Source organism: Pseudophryne corroboree, chromosome 2 (genome assembly GCF_028390025.1).
Source record: "Pseudophryne corroboree isolate aPseCor3 chromosome 2, aPseCor3.hap2, whole genome shotgun sequence".
In the NCBI taxonomy this organism is placed as follows: Eukaryota; Metazoa; Chordata; class Amphibia; order Anura; family Myobatrachidae; genus Pseudophryne; species Pseudophryne corroboree.
In genome coordinates, this window is record NC_086445.1 from 1018730470 (window position 1) to 1018753640 (window position 23171).

The window sequence follows — 23171 nt, forward strand, 5'->3', positions numbered from 1 at the left end:
CTCCCCTAAGTCCCTCGATGCAGTGATCCTGTTGCCAGCAGGATTCACTGAGATTTAAACCTAAAAAAACTTTTTCTAAGCAGCTCTTTAGGAGAGCCACCTAGATTGCACCCTTCTCGGACGGGCACAAAAACCTAACTGAGGCTTGGAGGAGGGTCATAGGGGGAGGAGCCAGTACGCACCATGTGATCCTAAAAGCTTTATTTAGATGTGCCCTGTCTCCTGCGGAGCCCGCTATTCCCCATGGTCCTGACGGAGTCCCAGCATCCACTAGGACGTTAGAGAAATGGGGTCAGTAAGTGGAGTACCCATCGTGAAGACACGTTAAACATGTGCAGTTGATCATGCATAATCTTCCATACACTTCCATAACTAAGACCAACTTCTTTCATGATCACTTCAATGGTTAATCGTCTGTCTTCGAGGACAAGAGCCTCCACTTTCTTCACTGTGTCAAGATCATCCGTGATTGATGGTCTCCTGGATCGAGGTACAGTCTGAAAGTTCCTTTTCTACTTCACAACAGTGTCATATGATGAACTTTCCTTACCATAAACAGCCACCATTTCATCATGGATTTGGTGGGCTGTTATTGGAGCTTACTATGTTGACTGGACTGGATAAACACATAAGTCAGACTGGAATGGACACATGCTTCTTTAACCAGACTGGGGATGGCTGGAATAAAACAGAAGGCTGGAACTGACACTTGCTTCTTTAACTGGGTTGGGACTGGCTGGAATAGTTAGCGGTACACAGGGAGCTAGCTGCAGGTTACTGAATGTTGGCAGGAAAGGTAACGGCCGGCTACAGGAGCACAGGGAAGGTACACAGTACTGTGGCAGACTGGAACCTGCAGAACCGCAATATTGGAGACAGAACCGCTGTGAACCGGAATCTGAGACACAGGAGTCAGGAGCCTAGAAACGCAGCTAGGATCAGCGATGTTGTTCAGGGCCGCTGCTGACTGAGGAGCCAGTCCTTTTATCCCCCCCTGCTGAGTGACGATTGGAGGGAAGAATCAGCTGACCAGTGTGAGGCTTGAGGTTGGTGGAGTTGTGGTCAACCGACCGCAAGTAACGTGGTGGCACCCAGGGTCCGGAGATGACTGGAAGGACTGCAGGGTAACTGCTGGAGAAATCGGGGAGAACTGTAAGCAGAAGCGCCCATCACAGAAGCGGCAATGGAGTGAGCTGCAAGAACTCTGAAGATCCACGCACCACTTCACTGGCAAATGCCAATATGTTCTACCCCGGGTCCTGACAATAATTTCTCAATCATCTTATTGAACGATATCGATCTGATGGTCCCTCCAGCAATTACAGTAAGTGTCTGCCCTCAGCTATGACCCCCAGGAAGCTCAAATTCTGAGTTTTGGGACAATTTAGCAGCCAGTTTTCTGCAGGCTTTTGAGGACTTGTATCTGTAAAAGTGTAAGCCTTTGCAAAGATATCTGGACAGGGAAAATTTTTAGTTATGCAAGAAGAATGCTGGGATATGCAGGTAGAAATATTCAATGTCCAATTAGACCAACCAGTCCCCATGCTCTACCTAAGCCGTAGGTCTGTTAATTGCATCTTCAACATTCTCAATTTTAAGAATCTGTTCTAGGCAATCAGAATCTTTCAGGACTTCCCAGAAGACTTCTTATCAGAAACGGGAATAAAATATTAATCTCATATCTTGATCACATGGCAATTCTTTTATTATTATTATTATTATTATTATTATTGTTATATTTTTATTTATTTTTTTGCTCCCTTGCCCTGGAGAATGAGGACATATTTTGGTTCCTGGAGATATACAAACCTTCCTATTTCTATAACGTGCTAAAATTCTAGGTAATATGCTGGATGTTAGACTCTCTTTCATCCACAGACCTTGAGATGTTTGTACCTCAGTTTAGAATATTCTGGCCTCAGCTACCTCATTGTGTTGTTCAGGTCTTTTTTTCTTTTCGGAAAATTACTCATTTGGCCAGTCTTTCAGTGCTAGATGGAAACTGTTTTTTTGCTACTATGAAATCTTCAGAAAATCTATTAGACTTCATCTATTGGAGATTGGATAGTCAGAACTATTGTAATCATCCTATAATTGACCACCATGTGGTGTTTTTAAACAAAGCTTTTTTGATATCATTCAGTCAAATAATTCACGGATGGTGTAATGATTAGCCTTACTGCCTTACAGCACTGAGGTAATGGGATCACTTCCCACCATGGCCCTAACTGTGTGGAGGTTGTATATTCTCCCCGTCCTTGAACATCATGGCTGCTACAGGACAATTTCTAGTCATTAATTTAAGAAGCAATCAAAAGTTGTTACCTGGCTTTCACCATTTGTCCTGCGTGGCCTTCTTCCTTTTATCATGCATGTGGAAGACCTCCACTGTGGTCTTATCAAACATTCCATCTTCCAAAATAGGACCTGGTTCTTATTTAAGAATTTCCAAGATATTTTTCATTGTCATGTTCAAGAATTGAACAGCTTCTAAATTCAATATGTAGGACATGTCCTGAACTTTATGCCTTCCTCCTCTGCTCTTCCTTCAAAAAGGGTTGTGGTCCTTCAGGGCAGCAGTCTCTACAGCAGGGGTGGGCAATTATTTCAGCTGAGGGGCCACTTGACATTTCCTATCAGTATCCGAGGGCCACATACAAAATAGCAGCTCGCCCCACTTGCCAAAAATATAGGGACGTGGCTTCATGTGGAAGGGGTGTGGGCAAAAAATAATACAGATTCCTATTAGGCTGCACAATAGTCTCCATTATTCAAATTGTGCCACACAGCGCCACTTACACACATTACACCAGGTAGAGCCCCTTTTACACACATTACGGCAGGTAGAGAGCCTTTTTACACATTAACATTTTATTTAGGATAATTATTGTGCAGCAAGCAAATTATCCAGTGTCTTATGACCCCTGGGGAAAGGTGTGACACGGTGACAGAACACGGTGGGGGTGACACAGTGATAGAACACGGTGGGGGTGACACGGTGACAGAACACGGTGGGGGTGACAGAACACGGGGGGTGTGACACAGTGACAGAACACGGTGGGGGTGACACGTGACAGAACATGGGGGGTGTGACACAGTGACAGAACACGGGGAGGGGGGTGACAGTGACAGAACACGGGTGTGTGACACGGTGACAGAACACGGTGGGGGTGACACGGTGACAGAACGCGGGGAGGGGGGGGTGACAGTGACAGAACACGGGTGTGTGACACAGTGACAGAAAACGGTGGGGGTGACAGTGACAGAACACGGGGTTGGGGGGTGACAGTGACAGAACACGGATGTGTGACACGGTGACAGAACACAGGGGGTGTGACACAGTGAAAGAACACGGGGAGGGGTGTGTGACAGTGACAGAACATGGTGGGGGTGACACGGTGACAGCACACGGGAAGGGGGGGGACAGTGACAGAACACGGGGAGGGGGGTGACAGTGACAGAACACGGGGAGGGGGGTGACAGTGACAGAACACAGGGGGTGTGACACAGTGACAGAACACGGTGGGGGTGACAGTGACAGAACACGGATGTGTGACACGGTGACAGAACACGGGGGGTGTGACACAGTGAAAGAACACGGGGAGGGGGGTGACAGAACACAGTGGGGGTGACAGTGACAGAACTCGGGGGGTGTGACATGGTGACAGAACATGGTGGGGTTGACAGCGACAGAACACGGGGAGGTGACACAGTGACAGAACACGGGGGGTGTGACACAGTGACAGAACACGGGGAGGTGACACAGTGACAGAACACGGGGAGGTGACACAGTGACAGAACACGGGGGGTGTGACACGGTGACAGAACACGGGGGGGGGGTGACACGGTGACAGAACTCGGGGGGGGGGGGGTGACAGTGACAGAACACGGGGGTGTGATATAGTGACAGAACACGGGGGGTGTGACATAGTGACAGAACACGGGGGGTGTGACATAGTGACAGAACACGGGGAGGTGACAGTGACAGAACACGGGGGGGGTGACATAGTGACAGAACACGGGGGGTGTGACATAGTGACAGAACACGGGGGGTGTGACATAGTGACAGAACACGGGGAGGTGACAGTGACAGAACTCGGGGGGGGGTGACAGTGACAGAACACGGGGGTGTGATATAGTGACAGAACACGGGGGGGGTGACATAGTGACAGAACACGGGGGGTGTGACATAGTGACAGAACACGGGGAGGTGACAGTGACAGAACGAGGGGGGGGGGTGACAGTGACAGAACACGGGGGGTGTGACATAGTGACAGAACACGGGGGGGTGACAGTGACAGAACACGAGGGGGTGACAGAACACAGGGGGGGTGACATAGTGACAGAGCACAGGGGGGGGGGGGGTGACATAGTGACAGAACACGGGGGGGGGGGGGTGACATAGTGACAGAACATGGGGGTGACATGGTGACAGTACACGGGAGGGGTTGGTACAGCGAGAGCTAAAGATCTCTCCCCCAAACCTAAAAACAGTCTGACGCCACTGCCCGCACACACAAATATATGCACACTATCACACACACACACACACACACACACACACACACACACACACACACACACACACACACACACACTTTCTTTTACTTTTCCCATTAACTTACTGATCTGGCTGGCAGTGGCAGGAAGGATGGATCTGTAGCAGTCTGGCTCTTGTCCCGTGTAGCTCCGCCCCCTGAGCTCCCGTGTAGCCCCGCCCCCTCGTCGGCACATAGCCCCGCCCCCTTCTCGGCTGAACACAGCCGTTGTCACTGGGGACTCTGGAGGAGGCTGCTACAACGCAGCAGCAGCAGCAGGGGAGAGAGGCGCCGCTGTCAGCTTGGAGGTACTGCAGTGCAGAGCAATGACAAGCAGCTCAGCTGGTCGGGCCGCTTGTCATTGCTCGCTGGTGGGAGGCAGTGGGCCGGGCAGGATCGGTTTGCGGGCCGCATCCGGCCCGCGGGCCGTATTTTGCCCACCCCTACTCTACAGTGTTCCATGGGAGAGTGTTACTAATAGAAGCTTCAGGAAGGCTTGGATAGGTTGAGCAGATGATATCATCATCCACTCAAGCTAGACAAGTCTGTGGAAGAGGGCGTTAATTTCATGCAATTCTGGGAACATATTGTGCCCATCTGCATCATTATTCCATTTAAAAGCACCCACAACTGTACCGTCAATGATAGTGTGCGTCTTCTAATTTTCTGAATGAGCTCTTGAATTGCAGATAGGATTAATAAATGTAATAATTGCACCATCCAAACAGAAATGTAGTTCATGCGTAGGCCGTGGTTCTTACAGACAGACTGATGTTGCATCAGGTTAGTTACCCGCTGGATTTAAAAAAACAACATGCTTTTAGTGAAGTTTTTTTTAATAAGGAACAGAAAAAAGTTTTCCCCCAGGACGCCAAAAAATTAGGAATTTAATACCTACCGGTAATTCCTTTTCTCCTAGTCCGTAGTGGATACTGGGGTCTTGTACTTTAGTACTATGGGGTATAGATTGGGTCCACTGGAGCCTGGCACTTTAAAACCTTTAGCGTCTGTATGTGAGTGCTGGCTCCTCCCCTCTATGCCCCTCCTACCAGACTCAGTCTAGGAAGCTCTGCCCGAGGAGACGGACATAATATGAGAGAAGAAACAATACAACAGCGGTGAAGAAACAATACAACAGCGGTGAAGCAACAAGCCAACACACAACCATAACTGAAGGGAGGGTGCTAACCAGAACAGAGGATAGCAACACCAACCTAACCAGGATAGCACAGCTATCCCAACATCATAACGGGACCGCAACGCCGGTCCAACCAAATACATACACAGGTAAGCAGGAAAGAAGCGCTGAGGCGGGCGCCCAGTATCCACTACGGACTAGGAGAAAAGGAATTACTGGTAGTTATTAAATTCATATTTTCTCTTACGTCCTAGTGGATACTGGAGTCTTGTACTTTAGTACCATGGGAAAGTCCCAAAGCTCCCAAACGGATGGGAGAGTGCTGAGACCCCTGTAAAACCGCCTGACCAAACTGAAGGTCATCCTTGGCCAAGGTATCGAACCGATAGAATTTAACAAACGTGTTCGAACCAGATCAAGTAGCAGCTCGGCACAACTGTAGGGCCGATAGTCCACGGGCAGCCGCCCAGGAAGACCCCACCGACCCCGTCAAGTGGGCCTGAGTAGACGTAGGCATGGGTAGAGCCGCTGAGGTATATGCCTGTTGAATGGTAAACCTGAGCCAGCGAGCAATAGATTATTTAGAAGCTGGCCGACCAATCTTGGAGGCATCATAAAGGACAAACAGCACATCAGACTTCAGATGATGGGCCGTCCTTTTGACATAAATCTGCAAGGCCCTGACCACATCCAAGGACTCAGGACCAACGGAAGCGTCAGACAATACCGGACCCACAATATTCACATGAAAGGCCGACACCACTTTAGGCAAAAACTGAGGACGGGTCCTAAGTTCCGCCCTGTCTTCATGAAATATCAAATAAAGGTTCTTACAGGACAAGGCCCCCAATTCAGAGACACGTCTGGCAGACGCCAATACTAAAAACATCGGCGTCTTCCAGGTGAGAAATTTAAACTCCACCCTATGTAAGGGTTCAAACCAGTCTGATTGGAGAAAGGACAGAACCACATTGAGGTCCCACGGAGCCGTGGGAGGTACAAAGGGCGGTTGCATATGAAGAACTCCCTTCAGGAAAGTTTGTACTACAGGCAACACTGCAAGTTGCTTCTGGAAGAAAATAGAGAGCGCAGAAATCTGAACTTTGATGGAGCCTAACTATAGGCCAATATCCACTCCCGCTTGCAGGAAAAGTAGAAAACGACCAATTCTAAATTCCATGGGAGAAACCTTTCTGCCCTCACACCAGGAAACATACTTTTTCCAGATACGATAATAATGTTTCGACGTAACCACCTTCCTGGCCTGGACCATGGTGGAAATGGCCCGGGAGAGAAGACCCTTCCTAGCTAGAATTTCCCTCTCAACTTCCACTCCGTCAAACTTAGCAGCTGTAAGTCTGGATAGACGATCGGACATTGTTGAAGATTGGAGCAGTAGTGGCTAGGGATCCTCCAGAGCCATGGATAGGAGGTCTGAGTGCCACACCCATCGAGGCCAATCCGGGGCAAGAAGAATTGCCTGAATGCTTTCCCTTCTTAGTCTTTTGAAATCCCTTGGGATCAGCGGTAGAGGAGGGAACAGGTATACAAACTGGTACATCCACAGTGTTGTCAGTGCATCCACTGCAACAGCCTGCGGATCCCTCTTTCTAGAATGGTAACGGCATAGCTTCTTGAGGAGTCGAGAAGCCACCAGATCTATCTGCGAACAGCCCCACCGGTGAATTAACTGTTGAGACACCTGAGGATGTAGGCTCAATTCCCCCGGATGGAGGTCGTGCCTGCTGAGGAAGTCTGCTTCCCAGTTGTCCACTCCTGGAATGAATATGGCTGAAATGGCCCTTGCTTTGGCCTCCACCCAGAGGAGGATTCTTGACACCTCTCACATCGCCGCTCTGCTTCTTGTTCCCCCTTGTCTGTTTATGTACGCCACCGCCGTAGCGTTGTCCGACTGAACCTGCATTGCCTAATCCTTCAGGAGATGAGAAGCCTGCAGAAGGGCATTGTAAATTGCCCTGAGTTCCAGGATGTTTATCGGCAGAGCAGATTCCTGTCTCGACCACATCCCCTGGAACTGGGCCCCTTGGGTCACAGCCCCCCAACCCCGGAGGCTGGCATCCGTTGTCAAAAGAATCCACGAGTGGATATTGAAACTCCTGCCTTCCAATAGGTGAGGAACTTGTAGCCACCATAATAGAGAAATCCGGGCTCTCTGAAATAAGGTCACTTCCTGATGCAGGTGAAGGTGAGACCCTGACCATTTGTCCAGCAGATCCAGCTGAAATGGTCGGGCATGAAATCTGCCGTATTGAAGTGCCTCATAAGCAGCCACCATCTTGTCCAGTAATCGGATGGAAAGATGTATGGATACCCTGCGAGGACTGAGCACAGAGTAAACCATAGCCTGGATAGTCAAGGCCTTGTCCATCGGGAGAAATACCTTTTGAGACACTGTATCCAATATCATTCCCAGGAACTGAAGATGTTGGGTCTGTTCCAGGTGAGATTACCGAAAATTTAGGATCCACCCATGATCCGTAAGCAGGCGAGTTGTCAGATCGATGCTGTTCAGCAGACACTCCCTGGACATAGCCTTTATCAGGAGATCGTCCAAGTAGGGGACAGTGTCGACTCCCATCATGCGCAGTTGCAGCATCATCTCCGCCATGACCTTGGTGAAGACCCTCGGAGCTGTGGATAGTCCAAAGGGTAAGGCCTGAAACTGGAAATGGTCATCCAATATGGCGAACCTGAGGTAAGCCTGATGAGGGGGCCACATGGGAATGTGTAGGTAAGCATCCTTGATGTCCAGAGACACCAGGAACTCCCTCTCCTCCAGAGCGGACACCACCACTCGCAGGGATTCCAACTTGAATTTGATCACCCGCAGATATGGGTTTAGAGACTTTAGGTTCAAGATGGGTCGCACCGAACCGCCTGGTTTGGGAATGACAAAAAGACTGGAGTAAAAACCCCTGTTGCGTAACGGAGGAGGTACCGGAACTACCACACCTGTCTGCAAAAGCTTTTGAATAGCCTCTTGCAAGGTAACTCTCTTGCTGCGTGTAAAGCTGGTAAGCATGACTTGAAAAATCTGTGAGGGGGGAGTGCTTGAAATTCCAGCCAGTATCCTTGGGAAATGAGGTCCCTCACCCAAGGATCCCGGCAGGACTCCGCCTACACGTGGGCAAAGTGTTGAAGGTGAGCCCCTACCTGAAAGTCGCCTTGTTGCTGGGGCCAACCATCACGCAGAAGACTTAGGGGCAGGCAAACTGGAGGCCTGGTCCAGGGAGACAGCAGTTGCAGGTTTACGGGACTTACCATTAGATCCTCTGGGAGTGGTGGAGACCCCACTGCCCCTACATCTGAACCTTGCCACACGAATGGGCTGCAAGGAAGGTCTGGTGTAAGTACGTCTAGTAGGTGGCGCAGCCGATGGCAGATAGGTAGACTTACCCGCCATTGCTTGGGAGATCCATTTATTTCAGTTGTCTCCAAACAAGGCATCACCTGTAAAGGGAAGATTTTCCACACCCTTTTTGGAATCGGCGCCTGCAGACCACTGATGTAACCACAGAGCTCTGCTCGCCGAAACAGCCAATGCAATAGTGCAGCCATTTATCTTACACAACTCCTTAATAGCCTCGCACATAAAATTTGCAGCATCCTGAATATGTTGGAGCAAAGTAATGACCTCATCCCGGGGCAGAGAAACTAAATCGTTAATAACATTATCAGACCACTTGACTACCACCCTGGAAATCCACCCACAAACTATTGTGGGGCGTTGTGCTGCGCCTGCTGCCGTATAAATTGCCTTGAGCGTGGTCTCAATTTTATGGTCAGCTTTTAGGTATATAGCCCCTGGCACTGGCATTACTAATTTCTTAGACAGCCTGGATACAGACGTATCGACTGACGGGGGGTTTTCCCATACCTTCCTGTCCTCAGATGGGAGGGGAAAAGTAGTTAAAAACTGCTGAGGAAGTTTAATTTTTTTATCAGGGTTTAACCAAGCCTCCTTGGCCAGGGAGTTAAATTCCTTAGACACAGGAAAAGTTGCTGATGTCTTTGGTCTAACATTAAAGTACAACTCCTCATCTGGTTCTGCCTCCTGATCCGGTATGTAAAAGACCTATTTTACAGCAAAAATGAGAGCCTCCACCCCAGGGGACAGAGAGCTAACCTCAACCATATCATCATCATCCACATCAGGCTGATCAGAATCAGACTGGAGCACCTGTGGCAGTGGGCGTTTAAGTGCAACCACTAGATGGGGCTGAGAAGTCTTCTTGATATCTGCTGCCACACAATCAATAGTGTGTTTTAACACCTGTCTCTCTTTTTTTAGCTGCAGCTAATTCTGAATTTACATTCTGAATCATGCTTTTAAAGCTATCTAGCTAGTCAGGTGCCTGTGAACTGGGTCCCTGTGGAGATAAGGAACATTGTTCACACATGAGTGACCCCGCTGAAGACGGGGTAGAATTACAAGCTGCACACAGAACCATGTCAACAGACATCTTACACAATAGTAATACAGCGCAGCCCACTGACCAACACCTCCACACAGACCCTAGAGAGCCCCCGGAGTGACACTGAGGAGCAGACAGCAGCACAATGTGTTGAAGTATGTGTATGACCTGATAGTAGTGCAGCGGCTCTGCCGCTGGAGTGCTCCCCCCTTTCTATGACCCCCTGGTACCAGTTTTACAGTCTGTAACAGCGTGTGTCCTATAGGAGCAGCGTGCATGCAGCCTTGAAGATACGCAGCAGCAGGAAATTGCGCCTTCCTGCCGCTGGTCCTGCTCCGGGAAGCCCCGCCTTTTGTAAAAATCCCTACCATAGTTCATACTGGACATATTATAAAAAAACAGTAAAATATGTATTTTACAGTACACACAAAGCCTTGAGACAGTGGGGGTCATTCCGAGTTGTTCGCTCGCAAGCTGCTTTTAGCAGCTTTGCACACGCTAAGCCGCCGCCTACTGGGAGTGAATCTTAGCTTATCAAATTTGCGAACGAAAGATTAGCAGAATTGCGAATAGACACTTCTTAGCAGTTTCTGAGTAGCTCCAGACTTACTCGGCATCTGCGATCAGTTCAGTCAGTTTCGTTCCTGGTTTGACGTCACAAACACACCCAGCGTTCGCCCAGACACTCCTCCGTTTCTCCAGCCACTCCCGCGTTTTTCCCAGAAACGGTAGCGTTTTTTCACACACACCCATAAAACGGCCAGTTTCCGCCCAGAAACACCCAGTTCCTGTCAATCACATTACGATCACCAGAACGAAGAAAAAACCTCGTAATGCCATGAGTAAAATTCCTAACTGCATAGCAAATTTACTTGGTGCAGTCGCACTGCGGACATTGCGCATGCGCAGTAGCGACTAATCGCTCCGTTGCGAGAAAAAAATAACGAGCGAACAACTCGGAATGACCCCCAGTGAGCACTGCGGGGCAGGGCACTGCAGCTACGAGACCATGACCACCGCATGACTTGCTGCCAAAACTGCACCGGGGACACGCTAACCGGAACCACGGTGTAACACTCACCGCACCTTGGAACTTCGGCATCTGTTAACGGGTGGCGGCTTGCTGCTGGATTGGGCACACATACTAACGATATGTGATAAGTACCTCAGGAGCTCAGTGTCCTGTCAGCTGGGACTACGAACTATTAACTCTCAGGAGGTTGGTTCGGTCCCCCCTCTAAGTCTCACGAAGCAGGTAGTCTGGTTGCCAACCAGAGCTACCTGAAAATAATAAACTAAAATAAAAATAAAGGAAATTGTCTGGAGCTCAAGAGAAATGCATCCGGCTCCTTGGGCACATTTTTCTAAACTGAGTTTGGTAGGAGGGGCATAGAGGGGAGGAGCAAGCACACACATACACACACTAAAGGTTTTAAAGTGCCAGGCTCCAGTGGACCCGATCTATACCCCATGGTACTAAAGTACAAGACCCCAGTATCCACTAGTACGTAAGAGAAATATCAATAATAATATTTAAACACTACACTATAGAAAACACAGATCTTATTTGCATACTGTACTGTATATTTGCCAACAGGCCTCGGCAAGGCTTATCTGTTACCGACGGTCCCCAAAGCTACATGATAATAGCATCCACACTGGGTCATATAATTGCTTAATGTTATGCTACGTGATATTAGCACATGCAAAAATATATCTAAATTGAGAGCCAACTCACTTGGAGTAAACCCTAGATCCACCAAATGGCACTAGAAAAACCATTCCTCCAAATGCTGGTCACATCTATGGCCCTCATTCCGAGTCGTTCGCTCTGTAATTTTCATCGCATCACAGTGAAATTCCGCTTAGTACGCATGCGCAATAATCGCACTGCGACTGCGCCAAGTAATTTTACAATGAAGATAGTATTTTTACTCACGGCTTTTTCCTCGCTCCGGCGATCGTAGTGTGATTGACAGGAAATGGGTGTTACTGGGCGGAAACACGGCGTTTTCGGGGCGTGTGGATAAAAACGCTACCGTTTCCGGAAAAAACGCAGGAGTGGCCGGAGAAACGGGGAAGTGTCTGGGCGAACGCTGGGTGTGTTTATGACGTCAAACCAGGAACGACAAGCACCGAACTGATCGCAGATGCCGAGTAAGTCTGAAGCTACTCTGAAACTGCTAAGTAGTTTGTAATCGCAATATTGCGAATACATCGGTCGCAATTTTAAGAAGCTAAGATACACTCCCAGTAGGCATAGGCTTAGCCTGAGCAACTCTGCTAAATTCGCCTTGCGAGCGATCAACTCGGAATGAGGGCCTATGTTACTCAGAACAGCAATACAAAATGGTAGCTGCTCCGTTTTAGTAATATACAGGTGCATGAAAGGGGTTAGTCTAAACAAGAAGAAACAGAAAACATTTCCCCCCAGAATACCAAAATATCAGTAGTAAGGCCAGTAATTTACCACAGCTAATTGACTCACTCGTGACTATGCAATTTTACAGCCTGTAAAGAAACATCAAGCAAATTTCATGATATTGGGGGTCATTCCGAGTTGTTGGCTCGTTGCCGATTTTCGCTATGCTGCGATTTGTTGCTAAATGCGCATGCGCAAGGCACGCAGGGCGCATGCGCTTAGTTATTTAACTAAAAACTTAGCAGTTCTGCTGTGGATCCTGCGGCGCTTTTCATTCGCACTGCTGATCGGTGAATGATTGACAGGAATGGGGCGTTTCTGGGTGGTAACCGAGCGTTTTCCGGGAGTGTGCTAAAAAACGCAGGCGTGTCAGGGAAAAACGCGGGAGAGTGTGGAGAAATGGGGGAGTGGATGGTCGAACGCAGGGCGTGTTTGTGACGTCAAACCAGGAACTAAACGGACTGAGCTGATCGCAATCTGTGAGTAGGTCTGGAGCTACTCAGAAACTGCAAAGAATTTTCTATTCGCAATTCTGCTAATCTTTCGTTCGCTATTCTGCTAAGCTAAGATACACTCCCAGAGGGCGGCGGCCTAGAGTGTGCAATGCTGCTAAAAGCAGCTAGCGAGCGAACAACTCGGAATGAGGGCCATTACCCCATTTTTTTCAAGTAAAAATGCACCAGGGACAATTGAATATTCCCCTTGACTTAAACACTACATGATAATTATAGGATTTTGGTATCTACCGGTAAATCCTTTTCTCGTAGTCCGTAGAGGATGCTGGGGTCCACATTAGTACCATGGGGTATAGACGGGTCCACCAGGAGCCATTGGCACTTTAAGAGTTTGAGAGTATAGGCTGGCTCCTCCCTCTATGCCCCTCCTACCAGACTCAGTCTAGAAACTGTGCCCGAGAAGACGGATATCTTCGAGTGAAGGATTATACACAGATAGTGGTGAGATTCATACCAGCTCACAAATACCAAGCACGTCAAGCCAACGAAGCTTGAACACTCTGCTGAAACATTACTTACCAAGTAACAATGCAGTACTCAACTAAACGAAGTTGTACTGAACCAAATAACTTTTGCAGGAAAACGAAGCGCTGGGTGGGCACCCAGCATCCTCTACGGACGAGAAAAGGATTGACCGGTAGGTACCAAAATCCTATTTTCTCCTAGAGGATGCTGGGGTCCACATCAGTACCATGGGGATGTAGCAAAGCTCCCAGAACGGGAGGGAGAGCGCAGAGGCTCCTGCAGAACTGATTGACTGAACTTCAGATTATCAGAGGCCAAAGTATCGAACTTGTAAAACTTTTGCAAACGTGTTCGACCCAGACCAAGTTGCAGCTCGACAAAGCTGCACTGCCGAGACACCCCGGGCAGCCGCCCAGGAAAACCGCACCTTTCGAGTAGAGTGGGCCTTAACAGATTTTGAACACGGCAGTCTTGCCGTAGAATAAGCGTGCTGGATAGTGAACCTAATCCAGCGAGAAATAGTCTGCTTAGAAGCAGGACACCCAATCTTCTTGGGATCATATAGGACAAACAGAGAGTCTGACTTTCTGTGACGAGAAGATCTCTTCACATATATCTTCAGAGCCCTTACAACATCCAAGGACTTTGATGTAATTGAGGAGTCAGTAGCCACTGGCACCACAATAGGTTGGTTGATATGAAATGCCGACACAACCTTCGGAAGAAACTGTTTGACGTGTCCGGAGCTCAGCTCTATCTTCATGGAAGATCAAGTAAGGGCTTTAACAGGATAAAGCCCCCAATTTGGACACGCGTCTAGCAGAAGCTAAGGCCAACAATGTGACCGCCTTCCATGTAAGAAATTTGACCTCAACCTCCTGTAGAGGCTCAAACCAATCCGAATGGAGGAACTGCAACACCACGTTAAGGTCCCAAGGTGCCGTAGGTTGTACAAAGGGAGGTTGGATGTGCAGAACTCCCTTCAAAAAAGTCTGAACCTCAGGGAGGGCAGCCAATTGTTTCTGAAAGAAAATGGATAGGGCCGAAATCTGGACCTTCACAGATCCTAACCTCAGGCCCATATCCACTCCTGCTTGCAGGAAGAGGAGAAAACGTCCGAGTTGAAACTCCACCGTAGGAAACTTCTTGAACTCACACCAAGAGACAGATTTCTGCCAAATACAATGGTAATGTTTAGACGTTACCCCTTTCCTAACCTGTATGAGGGTAGGAATGACCTTCTTCGGAATGCCCTTCCGAGCAAGTATCAGGCGCTCAACTTCCATGCTGTCAAACGTAGCCGCGGTAAGTCTTGATAGGCGAACGGCCCCTGCTGCAGCAGGTCCTCCCAAAGAGGAAGAGGCCTCGGTTCTTCTTGCAGTAGATTCAGAAGGTCTGCGTACCGAGCCCTTCTTGGCCAGTCTGGGGCAATGAGGATAGCTTGAACCCTTGTTCTCCTTTATGAGCTTTAGGATTCTTGGGATGAGTGGGAGTGGTGGAAACACGTACACTGACTGGAACACCCACAGAGACACCAGGGCGTCCACTGCCACTGCCTGTGGGTCCCTCGACCTGGAACAATAACACCAAAGTTTCTTGTTGAGACGAGAGGCCATCATGTCTATTTGGAGTAATCCCCAAAGGTCTGTTATTTCCTTCAACACCTCCGGATGGAGACCCCACTGCCCTGGATGGAGATCGTGTCTGCTCAGGAAGTCTGCTTCCCAGTTGTCTACTCCCAGAATGAAGATGGCTGACAGCGCAAACGCGTGCTTTTCTGTCCAGAGGAGTATTCTTGTGACCTCTGACATTGCCGCTCTGCTGTTCATTCCGCCTTGTCGGTTTATGTAAGCCACTGTTGTTACGTTGTCCGACTGCACTTGAATGGCCCGATTTCTTAGAAGAGGGGCCGCCTGAAGAAGACCGGTGTAGATGGCTCTCAGTTCCAGGATGTTGATGGGCAGGCCGGCTTCCAGGCTTGACCACCTTCCTTGGAAGGTTACTCCTTGAGTGACTGCTCCCCAGCCCCAAAGGCTCGCATCCGTGGTTAGGAAGGACCCAGTCCTGAATCCTGAACCTGTGGCCCTCCAGAAGGCGAGGCAATTGGAGCCACCATAGGAGTGAAATCCTGGCCTTTGGCGACAGACGAATTCTCTGGTGCATGTGGAGATGAGATCCCGATCACTTGTCCAGGAGATCACATTGGAAGGTCCGAGCGTGGAACCTCCCATACTGGAGAGCCTCGTAAGAGGCCACCATCTTTCCCAATAGGCGAATGTATTGATGAACCGACACCCGGGATGGCTTCAAGACATCCCGGACCATAGCTTGTATCACCAATGCCTTTTTCTGCGGAAGAAACACCCTTTGCACTTCCGTGTCCAGGATCATTCCCAGAAAGGACAACCTCTGGGTTGGTTCCAAATGTGACTTTTGAAAGGTTCAGAATCCAACCATGACTCTTGATGAGGCGTGTTGTAAGAACAATGGATTGCAGCAGCTTCTCCTTGAATGATGCTTTTATCAGCAGATCGTCCAGATATGGAATGCAAAACGGAGATAAGCCTGATGCGGCAGCCAGATCGGAATGTGGAGGTACGCATCCTTGATATCCAGTGATACCAGCAATTCTCCCTCTTTTAGACCTGATATCACTGCCCTGAGAGATTCCATCTTGAACTTGAACTCCTTTAGAAAGGGATTCAATGATTTCAGGTTCAGAATGGGCCTGACCGAACCAACCGGTTTCGGTACCACGAAAAGGTTCGAATAGTAACCTTTGTTCTGCATGTGAGGTGGTACTGACACAATGACCTGTGCCTCCACCAGTTTTTGGAGTTTTTGGACAGCGTCCTGTAGTACAGTGCTATCTGCCAACAGAGTTGGTAAGCCTGATTTGAAAAAACAATGAGGAGGGAGACTTTGAAATTCCAGCCTGTATCCCTGGGATACAATATCTATCACCCAGGGATCCAGGCCGGACGATACCCAGACGTGACGTAAGTGTCTGAGTCTGGCTCCCACTGGCCCCATCTCCAGGCCGCGCAGTCCACTGTCATGCGGAGGACTTTGGCGTACCTGAAGCAGGCTTTTGCTCCTGGGAACCTGCCGCTGCAGGACTTCTTCTTGGACTCAACTCGACCTCCCCTAAAGAAGGTATTGGACGTTCTGGCCTTTCTAGGCCTGTTGGGCCGAAAGGACTGTGTTGCAGATGAAGAGAAGGACATCTTCGGAACAGGTGCTGTTGAGGGAGAAACGGAGACATACCCGCTGTAGCCGTGGATATCCACGCATCTAGAGCTTCCCCAAAGAGAGCCTGACCTGTATAGGGTAGGGCCTCCACACTTTTCCTGGATTCCGCATCGGCTGACCACTGGCGCAGCCACAGTCCCCGACGAGCTGAAACAGACTTGGAAGTTATTCCCGCAGCCATGGAACCCAGGTCTTCATGGATTCTGACATAAAACCTGCTGAATCCATGTATGTTGCGTAAATATAAAGCAACGTCATCCCTATCCATCGTATCCAAATCCTCAAGTAAGGTAGCCGACCACTTTACTATTGCCTTTGCAATCCATGCAGTAGCAATAGTGGGACGTAATATGGCCCCTGAAGCAGTGTACATTGATTTAAGCGTGTTATCAATTTTCCTATCAGCCGGCTCCTTTAAGGCGGTAGATCCTGGAACAGGCAAAACCACCTTCTTTGAGAGTCTGGACACAGAGGCGTCACCAATCGGCGGTTTTTCCCATTTTTCCTATCCTCCTCAGTGAAAGGAAACCCATGCTTTTTCAAATATAGCATTCAATTCCTTTGACACAGGGAAGGTTAGCGAGGCTTTTTTATTTTCAGTGAAAAAAGCCTCCTCAACCTGCTCAGGTGTGGTATCATTAACATTCAACACATCCCTGATAGCCTCTATCAACAATTGCACCCCCTTTGCATGAGATGCGGACCCCTGCAACACATCCCCATCACCGTCTGTGGTGTCAGAATCGGTATCCGTGTCGTCTAGTGTGACCTGCACAAGCGCACGTTTGTGGGGGTATATAGCGGGGCGTCCTGAGGTACCAGAAACCGGCCATACTGCCATAGAGCTCTGTAATACCTGGGTTGCAGATTCATTACTTGCAACCCTGTCATAAATCTGAGAAATCCAAGATTTGATAGAGGAAAACCACTCCGGTTCCCTTGCTGGTATCTGTGATAAATCAGTGCTATCCTGATTACATGGAATGAGATCATCCTGGGAGGATAAATACTCTGCAGCATATGACATGCCACACACACACAGGTGAGGGCAGACAGAGTTTCCCCCCCAAGAATGGCAAGAGAGACACAGAGATTGGAGCCAACCCACACACACAGTGCTTTTAGCAAAGGGAGACCCCTTGTCAGCGCTGACTGTGCACCTTAATAGGACACACAGTCTTATTACAGACTCCTCTCCCTTCTACAACCCCCTGGTACCGTGTACAGATAGCTGGAGTTGCTGTGGAGGGACCTGTTCTTCCTCTCAGCGCTGTGCAGGCAGGAAAATGGCGCTGAAATGCTGCTGGGTCCGCTCTGAGAAGCTCCGCCCCCTTAATGGCTCTGTCTTCCCGCTCTTCATGGATTATACTGGCCTGAGGAAATTGTGCTGGCTGAGATCCGAGGACCCCGACAGGCTTCTGGACCAGTGTAGGGGGTAAGCGCTGGCCCAGGGCGCCCCTCACAGCACGCACTATGTGCCGCTGAGCTCCCTCCCCACTGCCGCCATCTTCACACTGGCCCCCCGCTTGCTGGGGGGGGTCGGTGTCTCACTCACCACTTCTTCAGCTCTGTAAGGGGTTGGCGGCATGCTGCCGGGGCGAGCGATCCCCTGTGGTGGAGAACGATCAGACCCCTCTGGAGCTTAGTGTCCAGTCAGCGGAGACAGTGGCTCAGACCCCGCAGGGCGGACACTGCTCCCCCCGTTAGTCTCTCGCTGCAGGGAGGCTGTTGCCAGCAGCCTCCCTGTAAAATACTATACTCTAAAAATAAACTTTTCTAGAAAAGCTCTGTAGAGCTCCCCTAGCTGTGACCGGCTCCTCCGGGCACATTTTCTAAACGGAGTCTGGTAGGAGGGGCATAGAGGGAGGAGCCAGACCACACTCTCAAACTCTTAAAGTGCCAATGGCTCCTGGTGGACCCGTCTATACCCCATGGTACTAATGTGGACCCCAGCATCCTCTAGGACGTAAAAGAAAGAATATTTAGAGTTCTTAGTTGCATATAATCGCAAAGATATGGTAGCCGTTCATGTCTTCCAGCAGCTTGTAACCTACTAGTGTTGCCGTCGCTTTTGTTGACCTTTGCCATTCACCTTGCAGAACAGCAGTATTGTGTATGGAGATCTACAGTATGGTGCTAACTATTACTCGAGTTCAGTTTATGTTCGCTACTGTGATGTTCTTTTTTACGGTTAGCCTTAAATAAGGTGCTGCAGACCATATGTGGTGCCAGATAAAATGTAGTAGTAATAATAAACAGGATTTTGATACCTACCGGTAAATCCTTTTCTCCTAGTCCGTAGAGGATGCTAGGGTCCACTTCATGACTATGGGGTATAGACGGTTCCGCAGGAGCCATGGGCACTCTTAAGACTTTTCAATGTGTGTGAACTGGCTCCTCCCTCTATGCCCCTCCTCCAGACCTCAGTTATAGGAACTGTGCCCAGGGAGACGGACATTTCGAGTAAAGGATTTACTTTAAACTAGTGGTGAGATACATACCAGCTCACACCTCAACCATGCCGCACAACATGGCATTCAACAGAACACACGCCAACAGGCATGAATCAATTACAGCAACATGCTGAAACTAATATAACACAACTTGTGTATCTAATAACAAAAAACTGCAGGTAAAGTACGCACTGGGACGGGCGCCCAACATCCTCTATGGACTAGGAGAAAAGGATTTACCGGTAGGTATCAAAATCCTGTTTTCTCATACGTCCTAGAGGATGCTGGGGTCCACTTCATGACCATGGGGTTTATACAAAAGCTCCAGTACGGGCGGGAGAGTGCGGATGACCCTGCAGCACCGATTGACCGAACTTGAGGTCTTCATCGGCCAAGGTGTCAAACTTGTAGAATTTTGCAAATATGTTTGATCGCGACCAAGTAGCTGCTCGGCAAAGTTGTAATGACGAGACCCCCCGGGCAGCCGCCCAGGATGAGCCCACCTTCCTAGTGGAATGGGCCTTCACCGACGTCGGTAACGGCAATCCAGCCGTAGTATGAGCGTGCTGAATCGTACTTCTGATCCAACGCGCAATAGTCTGCTTGGAAGCAGAACACACAATCTTGTTGGGAGCATACAGGACAAACAAAGACTCTGTTTTCCGTATTCGAGCTGTTCTAGCAACATAACTCTTCAAAGCCCTAACCACATCTAGAGACTTTGACTCAGTGAACGTGTCAGTAACTACTGGCACCACACAATAGGTTGGTTTATGTGGAAAGATGAAACCACCTTTGGAAGGAAATGTTGACGAGTTCTCAACTCTGCCCTATCTTCATAGAAGATCAGGTAAGGGCTCTTGTGAGACAAGGCCCCCAACTCAGACACCCGCCGTATGGATGCCAATGCCAAAAGCATCACCACTTTCCAAGTGAGAAACTTCAACTCTATCTCTTGTAGAGGCTCAAACCAATCCGATTGAAGGAACTGCAACACCACATTAAGGTCCCATGGTGCCACTGGAGGCACAAATGGAGGCTGGATGTGCAGAACCCCTTTCACGAAGGTCTGAACCTCTGGAAGAGAGGCCAATTGTTTTTGGAAGAACACTGACAAGGCCGAAATCTGGACCTTGATTGATCTCAATCGGAGGCCCGCCTCCACACCAGCCTGCAGAAAATGGAGAAAACGTCCCAACTGAAACTCTTCCGTAGGAGCCTTCTTGGATTCACACCAAGACACATATTTTCTCCAAATACGGTGGTAATGTTTCAACGTTACTCCTTTCCTGGCCTGAATAAGGGTGGGGATGACTTCCTTGGGAATACCCTTACGGGCTAGGATCCGGCGCTCAACAGCCATGCCGTCAAACGTAGCCGCGGTAAGTCTTGATACATGCACGGCCCCTGCTGCAGCAGGTCCTCGCAAAGAGGAAGAGTCCGAGGATCTTCTATGAGCAACTCCTGAAGATCTGGGTACCAAGCCCTCCTTGGCCAGTCTGGGGCCATGAAGATTGCTCGAACTCTTGTTCTCCTTATGATCTTGAGCACTTTTGGGATCAGCGGAAGTGGAGGGAAGACATACACCGACCGGAACACCCACTGGGCCACTAGCGCATCCACTGCTATTGCTTGAGGGTCTCTCGACCTGGAACAATATTTCTGAAGCTTCTTGTTGAGACGAGATGCCATCATGTCTACTTGAGCAACACCCCAAAGACTTGTCACCTCTGCGAAGACTTCTTGGTGGAGGCCCCACTCTCCTGGATGGAGATCGTGTCTGCTGAGGAAGTCTGCTTCCCAGTTGTCTACTCCCGGAATTAAAATTGCCGACAGAGCCTATACATGTCTTTCTGCCCAGAGGAGGATCTTCGTCACCTCTGCCATTGCCGCTCTGCTTTTCGTTCCGCCCTGCCTGTTTATGTACGCGACTGCTGTTACATTGTCCGACTGGATCTGCACGGAATGATCTTGAAGAAGATGTACCGCTTGTTGAAGGCCGTTGTAAATGGCTCTCAATTCCAGCACGTTTATGTGAAGGCAGGCTTCCTGGCTTGACCATTTTCCTTGGAAGCTTTCCCCCTGAGTGACAGCTCCCCAGCATCGGAGACTTGCATCCGTGGTTACCAGGACCCAGTCCTGAATCCCGAACCTGCGTCCTTCTAGTAGGTGAGAACTGTGTAGCCACCACAGGAACGAAATCCTGGCTTTTGAGGACAGGATTATCTTCCGGTGCATGTGTAGGTGGGATCCCGACCACTTGTCCAACAGGTCCCACTGGAATACCCTGGCATGGAACCTGCCAAACTGTATGGCCTCATAGGCCGCCACCATCTACCCCAACAACCGAATGCACTGATGGATCGACACACTTGATGGTTTCAATATCTGTTTTACCATTTTCTGGATTTCCAGAGCCTTTTCCATCGGAAGAAAATGAGTTTTATGGTAAGAACTTACCTTTGTTAAAACTCTTTCTGCGAGGTACACTGGGCTCCACAAGTAATGGACAATGGGGTGTAGAGTAGGATCATGATCCGACGCACCAACAGGCTCAAAGCTTTGACTCTTTCCAGAATGCATAGCGCCGCCTCCTATATCACCCCGCCTCCCTGCACAGGATCTGAGTTTTTAGTTAACCAGTCCAACGCAGTAGAAGGAAAAGAGACGACAACGGTTAGTAGCCACAACACCGCATTCTTACGACAGGAGACGGGTCAGCGGCTAATGCCATACCAACCCAAAGAAGCTAAGTGCGTCAGGGTGGGCGCCATGTGGAGCCCAGTGTACCTCGCAGAAAGTTTTAACAAAGGTAAGTTATTACCATAAAACTTGTTTTCTGCTGCGGGGTACACTGGGCTCCACAAGGAATGGACAATGGGGATGTCCTAAAGCAGTTCCTTATGGGAGGGGACGCACTGTAGCGGGCACAAGAATCCGGCGTCCAAAGGAAGCATCCTGGGAAGCGGCAGTATCAAAGGCATAGAACCTTATGAACGTGTTCACAGAGGACCACGTAGCCGCCTTGCACAATTGTTCAAGGGTCGCACCACGTTGGGCCGCCCAAGAAGGTCCAACAGACCGAGTAGAATGGGCCTAAATGTGATCAGGAGCAGAGAGACCAGCCTTCACATAAGCATGTGCAATCACCATTCTTATCCATCTGGCCAGAGTTTGCTTGTGAGCAGGCCAGCCCCGTTTGTGAAACCCAAACACAACAAAAAGAGAATCAGATTTCCTAACAGGAGCAGTTCTCTTTACATAGATACGGAGAGCCCGTACCACATCCAAAGACCGCTCTTTGGGAGACAGATCAGGAGAAACAAGTGCCGGAACTACAATCTCCTGATTAAGGTGGAACGAAGAAACCACCTTGGGTAGATAGCCGGGACGAGTCCTAAGAACCGCCCGGTCACGGTGAAATATCAGCTATGGGGAACTACAGGACAAGGCACCCAAATCCGACACTCTTCTAGCTGAAGCAATAGCCAGCAGAAACACCACCTTAAGGGAAAGCCACTTAAGGTCAGCTGAACCAAGAGGTTCAAACGGAGACTCTTGTAACGCCTCCAAAACCACCGACAAGTCCCAAGAAGCCACAGGCGGGACATAGGGAGGTTGGATACGCAACACGCCCTGAGTAAAGGTATGCACATCAGGTAAGGTCGCAATTTTTCTCTGAAACCACACCGACAAGGCAGATATTTGAACCTTGAGGGAGGCCAGACGCAGGCCTAAGTCCAGGCCCTGCTGAAGAAAAGCCAACAACTTGGCTATACTAAACTTGGAAGCGTCATAATCGTTAGATGCGCACCAAACAAAGTAAGAATGCCAGACCCTATAGTAAATCCGAGCCGAAGCCGGTTTCCGGGCCCGCAACATAGTTTGAATGACCACCTCAGAAAACCCTTTAGCCCTTAAGTCGGAAGCTTCAAGAGCCACGCCGTCAAAG

General features: G+C 49.3%; 1 protein-coding gene across 2 annotated transcripts in view; it reads left to right on the top strand.

The window, feature by feature from the left end:
• BCL9 (BCL9 transcription coactivator) overlaps positions 1-23171 on the top strand; it is a 511737-nt gene that overhangs the window by 340408 nt on the left and 148158 nt on the right. The window contains exon 1 of one of the 2 annotated variants that reach the window (XM_063956695.1): positions 4772-4846. The exons of the other annotated variant lie outside the window; for it this stretch is intronic. The gene's annotated coding sequence lies outside the window, so the exon portion shown is untranslated. Of the gene's footprint in view, positions 1-4771; positions 4847-23171 lie in introns of those variants that run through there. 2 annotated transcript variants of the gene reach the window in all.